Source organism: Aegilops tauschii, chromosome 7 (assembly GCF_002575655.3).
Source record: "Aegilops tauschii subsp. strangulata cultivar AL8/78 chromosome 7, Aet v6.0, whole genome shotgun sequence".
NCBI lineage: Eukaryota > Viridiplantae > Streptophyta > Magnoliopsida > Poales > Poaceae > Aegilops > Aegilops tauschii.
Window position 1 is genome coordinate 555,118,751 of NC_053041.3, and position 6,628 is coordinate 555,125,378.

Here is a 6,628-nt window from a genome sequence, read left to right on the forward strand (position 1 = left end):
GTCACATTGAGCTCATTATGATGATGCATTACCGAGTGGGCCCAGAGATACCTCTCCGTCATACGGAGTGACAAATCCCAGTCTCGATCCGTGCCAACTCAACAGACACTTTCGGAGATACCCGTAGTGCACCTTTATAGTCACCCAGTTACGTTGTGACGTTTGGTACACCCAAAGCACTCCTACGGCACCCGGGAGTTGCACGATCTCATGGTCTAAGGAAATGATACTTGACATTGGAAAAGCTCTAGCAAACGAACTACACGATCTTTGTGCTATGCTTAGGATTGGGTCTTGTCCATCACATCATTCTCCTAATGATGTGATCCCGTTATCAATGACATCCAATGTCCATAGTCAGGAAACCATGACTATCTGTTGATCAACGAGCTAGTCAACTAGAGGCTCACTAGGGACATGTTGTGGTCTATGTATTCACACATGTATTACGATTTCCGGATAACACAATTATAGCATGAACAATAGACAATTATCATGAACAAGGAAATATAATAATAACCATTTTATTATTGCCTCTAGGGCATATTTCCAACAGTCTCCCACTTGCAACTGCACCAGCTTACTGCCCCTCCATTCAAAATATACACGTATCCGGTTTGTGACTTCGAGTCATCCAGATCTGTGTCAAAGCTAGCGTCGACGTAACCCTTTACGACGAGCTCGTCGTCACCTCCATAAACGAGAAACATATCCTTAGTCCTTTTCAGGTACTTCAGGATGTTCTTGACCGTTGTCCAGTGTTCCATGCCGGGATTACTTTGGTACCTTCCTACCAAACTCACGGCAAGGTTTACATCAGGTCTGGTACACAGCATGGCATACATAATAGACCCTATGGCCGAGGCATAGGGGATGACACTCATCTTTTCTCTATCTTCGGTCGTGGTCGGGCATTGAGCCGTGCTCAATTGCACACCTTGCAATACAGGCAAGAACCCCTTCTTGGACTGATCCATATTGAACTTCTTCAATATCTTGTCAAGGTACGTACTTTGTGAAAGACCAATGAGGCGTCTTGATCTATCTCTATAGATCTTGATGCCTAATATATAAGCAGCTTCTCCAAGGTCCTTCATTGAAAAACACTTGTTCAAGTAGGCCTTTATACTTTCCAAGAATTCTATATCATTTCCCATCAATAGTATGTCATCCACATATAATAAGAGAAATGATACAGAGCTCCCACTCACTTTCTTGTAAACACAGGCTTCTCCATAAGTCTGTGTAAACCCAAACGCTTTGATCATCTCATCGAATCAAATGTTCCAACTCCGAGATGCTTGCACCAGCCCATAGATGGAGCGCTGGAGCTTGCATATCTTGTTAGCATTCTTAGGATCGACAAAACCTTCCAGCTGCATCATATACAATTCTTCCTTAAGAAAGCCGTTAAGGAATGCCGTTTTGACGTCCATTTGCCATATCTCATAGTCATAGAATGCGGCAATTGCTAACATGATTCGGACGGACTTCAGCTTCGCTACGGGTGAGAAAGTATCATCATAGTCAACCCCTTGAACTTGTGATAACCCTTAGCGACAAGTCGAGCCTTATAGATGGTCACATTACCATCCGCGTCTGTCTTCTTCTTAAAGATCCATTTATTTTCTATGGCTCACCGATCATCGGGCAAGTCAGTCAAAGTCCATACTTCGTTTTCATACATGGATCCTATCTCGGATTTCATGGCTTCAAGCCATTTGTTGGAATCCGGGCCCGCCATCGCTTCTTCATAGTTCGAAGGTTCACCGTTGTCTAACAACATGATTTCTAGGACAGGGTTGCCGTACCACTCTGGTGCGGAACGTGTCCTTGTGGACCTACGAAGTTGAGCAGTAACTTGATCCGAAGCTTCATGATCATCATCATTAACTTCCTCCCCAGTCGGTGTAGGCACCACAGGAACATCTTCCCGCGCTGTGCTACTTTCCGGTTCGGAAGGGGTGACTATCACCTCATCAAGTTCCACTTTCCTCCCACTCACATCTTTCGAGAGAAACTCTTTCTCCAGAAAGGACCCATTCTTGGCAACAAAGATCTTGCCTTCGGATCTGAGGTAGAAGGTATACACAATGGTTTCCTTAGGGTATCCTATGAAGACGCATTTTTCCGACTTGGGTTCGAGCTTTTCAGGTTGAAGTTTCTTGACATAAGCATCGCATCCCCAAACTTTTAGAAACGACAGCTTAGGTTTCTTCCCAAACCATAATTCATACGGTGTCGTCTCAACGGATTTCGACGGAGCCCTATTTAAAGTGAATGCGGCAGTCTCTAAAGCATAGCCCCAAAATGAGAGCGGTAGATCGGTAAGAGACATCATAGATCGCACCATATCCAATAGAGTGCGATTACGACGTTCGGACACACCATTTCTCTGAGGTGTTCCAGGCGGCGTGAGTTGTGAAACTATTCCACATTTCCTTAAGTGTGTGCCAAATTCGTGACTTAAATATTCCCCTCCACGATCTGATCGTAGGAACTTTATTTTTCTGTCACATTGATTCTCAACCTCACTCTAAAATTCCTTGAACTTTTCAAAAGTCTCAGACTTGTGTTTCATTAGGTAGACATACCCATATCTACTCAAGTCATCAGTGAGAGTGAGAACATAACGATATCCTCCGCAAGCCTCAACACTCATTGGACCGCACACATCGGTATGTATGATTTCCAATAAGTTGGTTGCTCGCTCCATTGTTTCGGAGAACGGAGTCTTGGTCATTTTGCCCATGAGGCATAGTTCGCATGTGTCAAATGATTCATAATCGAGAGACTCTAAAAGTCCATCAGCATGGAGCTTCTTCATGCGCTTGACACCAATGTGACCAAGGCGGCAGTGCCACAAGTATGTGGGACTACCGTTATCAACTTTACACCTTTTGGTATTCACACTATGAATATCTGTAACATCACGTTCGAGATTCATTAAGAATAAACCATTAACCAGCGGGGCATGACCATAAAACATATCTCTCATATAAATAGAACAACCATTATTCTCGGATTTAAATGAGTAGCCATCTCGCATTAAACGAGATCCAGATACAATGTCCATGCTCAAAGCTGGCACTAAATAACAATTATTGAGGTTTAAAACTAATCCCGTAGGTAAATGTAGAGGTAGCGTGCCGACGGCGATCACATCGACCTTGGAACCATTCCCGACGCGCATCGTCACCTCGTCCTTCGCCAGTGTCCGCTTATTCCGCAGCTCCTGTTTTTGAGTTACAAATATGAGCAACCGCACCGGTATCAAATACCCAGGAGCTACTACGAGTACTGGTAAGGTACACATCAATTACATGTATATCACATATACCTTTGGTGTTGCCGGCCTTTTTGTCCGCTAAGTATTTGGGGCAATTCCGCTTCCAGTGACCACTTCCCTTGCAATAAAAGCACTCAGTCTCAGGCTTGGGTCCATTCTTTGGCTTCTTCCCGGCAACTGGCTTACCGGGCGCGGCAACTCCCTTGTCGTCCTTCTTGAAGTTCTTCTTACCCTTGCCCTTCTTGAACTTAGTGGTTTTATTCACCATCAACACTTGATGTTCCTTTTTGATCTCCACCTCCGCTGATTTCAGCATTGAATATACCTCAGGAATGGTCTTTTCCATCCCCTGCATATTGAAGTTCATCACAAAGCTCTTGTAGCTCGGTGGAAGCGACTGAAGGATTCTGTCAATGACCGCGTCATCCGGGAGATTAACTCCCAGCTGAGTCAAGCGGTTGTGTAACCCAGACATTTTGAGTATGTGCTCACTGACAGAACTATTTTCCTCCATCTTACAACTGAAGAACTTGTCGGAGACTTCATATCTCTCGACCCGGGCATGAGCTTGGAAAACCATTTCCAGCTCTTCGAACATCTCATATGCTCCATGTTGCTCAAAACGCTTTTGGAGCCCCGGTTCTAAGCTGTAAAGCATGCCGCACTGAACGAGGGAGTAATCATCAGCACGCTGCTGCCAAGCGTTCATAACGTCTTGGTTCTCTGGGATGGGTGCGTCACCTAGCGGTGCTTCTAGGACATAATCTTTCTTGGCAGCTATGAGGATGATCCTTAGGTTCCGGACCCAGTCCGTATAGTTGTTGCCATCATCTTTCAGCTTGGTTTTCTCTAGGAATGTGTTGAAGTTGAGGGCAACGTGGGCCATTTGATCTACAAGACATATTGTAAAGATTTTAGACTAAGTTCATGATAATTAAGTTCATCTAATCAAATTATTCAATGAACTCCCACTCAGATAGACATCCCTCCAGTCATCTAAGTGAAACATGATCCGAGTTAACTAGGCCGTGTCCGATCATCACGTGAGATGGACTAGTCAAGATCGGTGAACATCTTCATGTTGATCGTATCTTCTATACGACTCATGCTCGACCTTTCGGTCTTCCGTGTTCCGAGGCCATGTCTGTACATGCTAGGCTCGTCAAGTCAACCTAAGTGTATTGCGTGTGTTCCGAGGCCATGTCTGTAAATGCTAGGCTCGTCAACACCCGTTGTATGCGAACGTTAGAATCTATCACACCCGATCATCACGTGGTGCTTCGAAACAACGAACCTTCGCAACGGTGCACAGTTAGGGGGAACACTTTCTTGAAATTATTATAAGGGATCATCTTACTTACTACCGTCGTTCTAAGCAAATAAGATGTAAAACATGATAAACATCACATGCAATCAAATAGTGACATGATATGGCCAATATCATTTTGCTCCTTTGATCTCCATCTTCGGGGCGCCATGATCATCTTCGTCACCGGCATGACACCATGATCTCCATCATCGTGTCTTCATGAAGTTGTCACGCCAACGATTACTTCTACTTCTATGGCTAACGTGTTTAGCAATAAAGTAAAGTAATTTACATGGCGTTATTCAATGACACGCAGGTCATACAAAAAATAAAGACAACTCCTATGGCTCCTGCCGGTTGTCATACTCATCGACATGCAAGTCGTGATTCCTATTACAAGAACATGATCAATATCATACATCACATATATCTCATTCATCACATCCTTTTTGGCCATATCACATCACAAGGCACATGCTGCAAAAACAAGTTAGACGTCCTCTAATTGTTGTTGCAAGTTTTTACGTGGCTTCTATAGGTTTCTAACAAGAACATTTCTTACCTACGTAAAACCACAACGTGATATGCCAATTTCTATTTACCCTTCATAAGGACCCTTTTCATCGAATCCGTTCCGACTAAAGTGGGAGAGACAGACACCCGCTAGCCACCTTATGCAACTAGTGCATGTCAGTCGGTGGAACCTGTCTCACGTAAGCGTACGTGTAAGGTCGGTCTGGGCCGCTTCATCCCACAATACCGCCGAAACAAGATAAGACTCGTAGTGGCAAGAAAAATTGACAACATCTACGCCCACAACTGCTTTGTGTTCTACTCATGCATAGTAACTACGCATAGGCCTGGCTCATGATGCCACTGTTGGGGATCATTGCAGAATTTTAAAATTTTCTACGCATCACCAATATCCATCTATGGAGTTTACTAGCAACGAGGGGAAAGGAGTGCATCTACATACCCTTGTAGATGGCGAGCGGAAGCGTTCAAGTGAACGGGGTTGATGGAGTCGTACTCGTCGTGATCCAAATCACCGATGACCGAGCGCCGAACGGACGGCACCTCCGCGTTCAACACACGTATGGAGCAGCGACGTCTCCTCCTTCTTGATCCAACAAGGGGGAAGGAGAGGTTGATGGAGATCCAGCAGCACGACGGCGTGGTGGTGGAAGTAGCGGGGATCCCGGCAGGGCTTCGCCAAGCGCAAGCGGGAGGGAGAGGTGTCACGGGAGGGAGAGGGAGGCGCCAGGGGCTGTGGTGCGGCTGCCCTCCCTCCCCCCCCCCACTATTTATAGGGGCCCTGGGGGGGCGCCGGCCCCCTGGAGATCCCATCTGAGGGGGGGCGGCGGCCAAGGGGGTGGCTTGCCACCCAAGCCAAGTGGGGCGCCCCCCACCCCAGGGTTTCCAACCCTAGGCGCAGGGGAGGCCCAAGGGGGGCGCACCAGCCCACCAGTGGCTGGTTCCCCTCCCCACTTCAGCCCATGGGGCCCTCCGGGACAGGTGGCCCCACCCGGTGGACCCCCGGGACCCTTCCGGTGGTCCCGGTACAATACCGATAACCCCCGAAACTTTCCCGGTGGCCGAAACTGGACTTCCTATATATAACTCTTCACCTCCGGACAATTCCGGAACTCCTCGTGACGTCCGGGATCTCATCCGGGACTCCGAACAACTTTCGGGTTTCCGCATACTAATATCTCTACAACCCTAGCGTCACCGAACCTTAAGTGTGTAGACCCTACGGGTTCGGGAGACATGCAGACATGACCGAGACGACTCTCCGGTCAATAACCAACAGCGGGATCTGGATACCCATGTTGGCTCCCACATGTTCCACGATGATCTCATCGGATGAACCACGATGTCGAGGATTCAATCAATCCCGTATACAATTCCCTTTGTCAATCGGTACGTTACTTGCCCGAGATTCGATCGTCGGTATCCCAATACCTCGTTCAATCTCGTTACCGGCAAGTCTCTTTACTCGTACCATAATGCATGATCCCGTGGCTAAC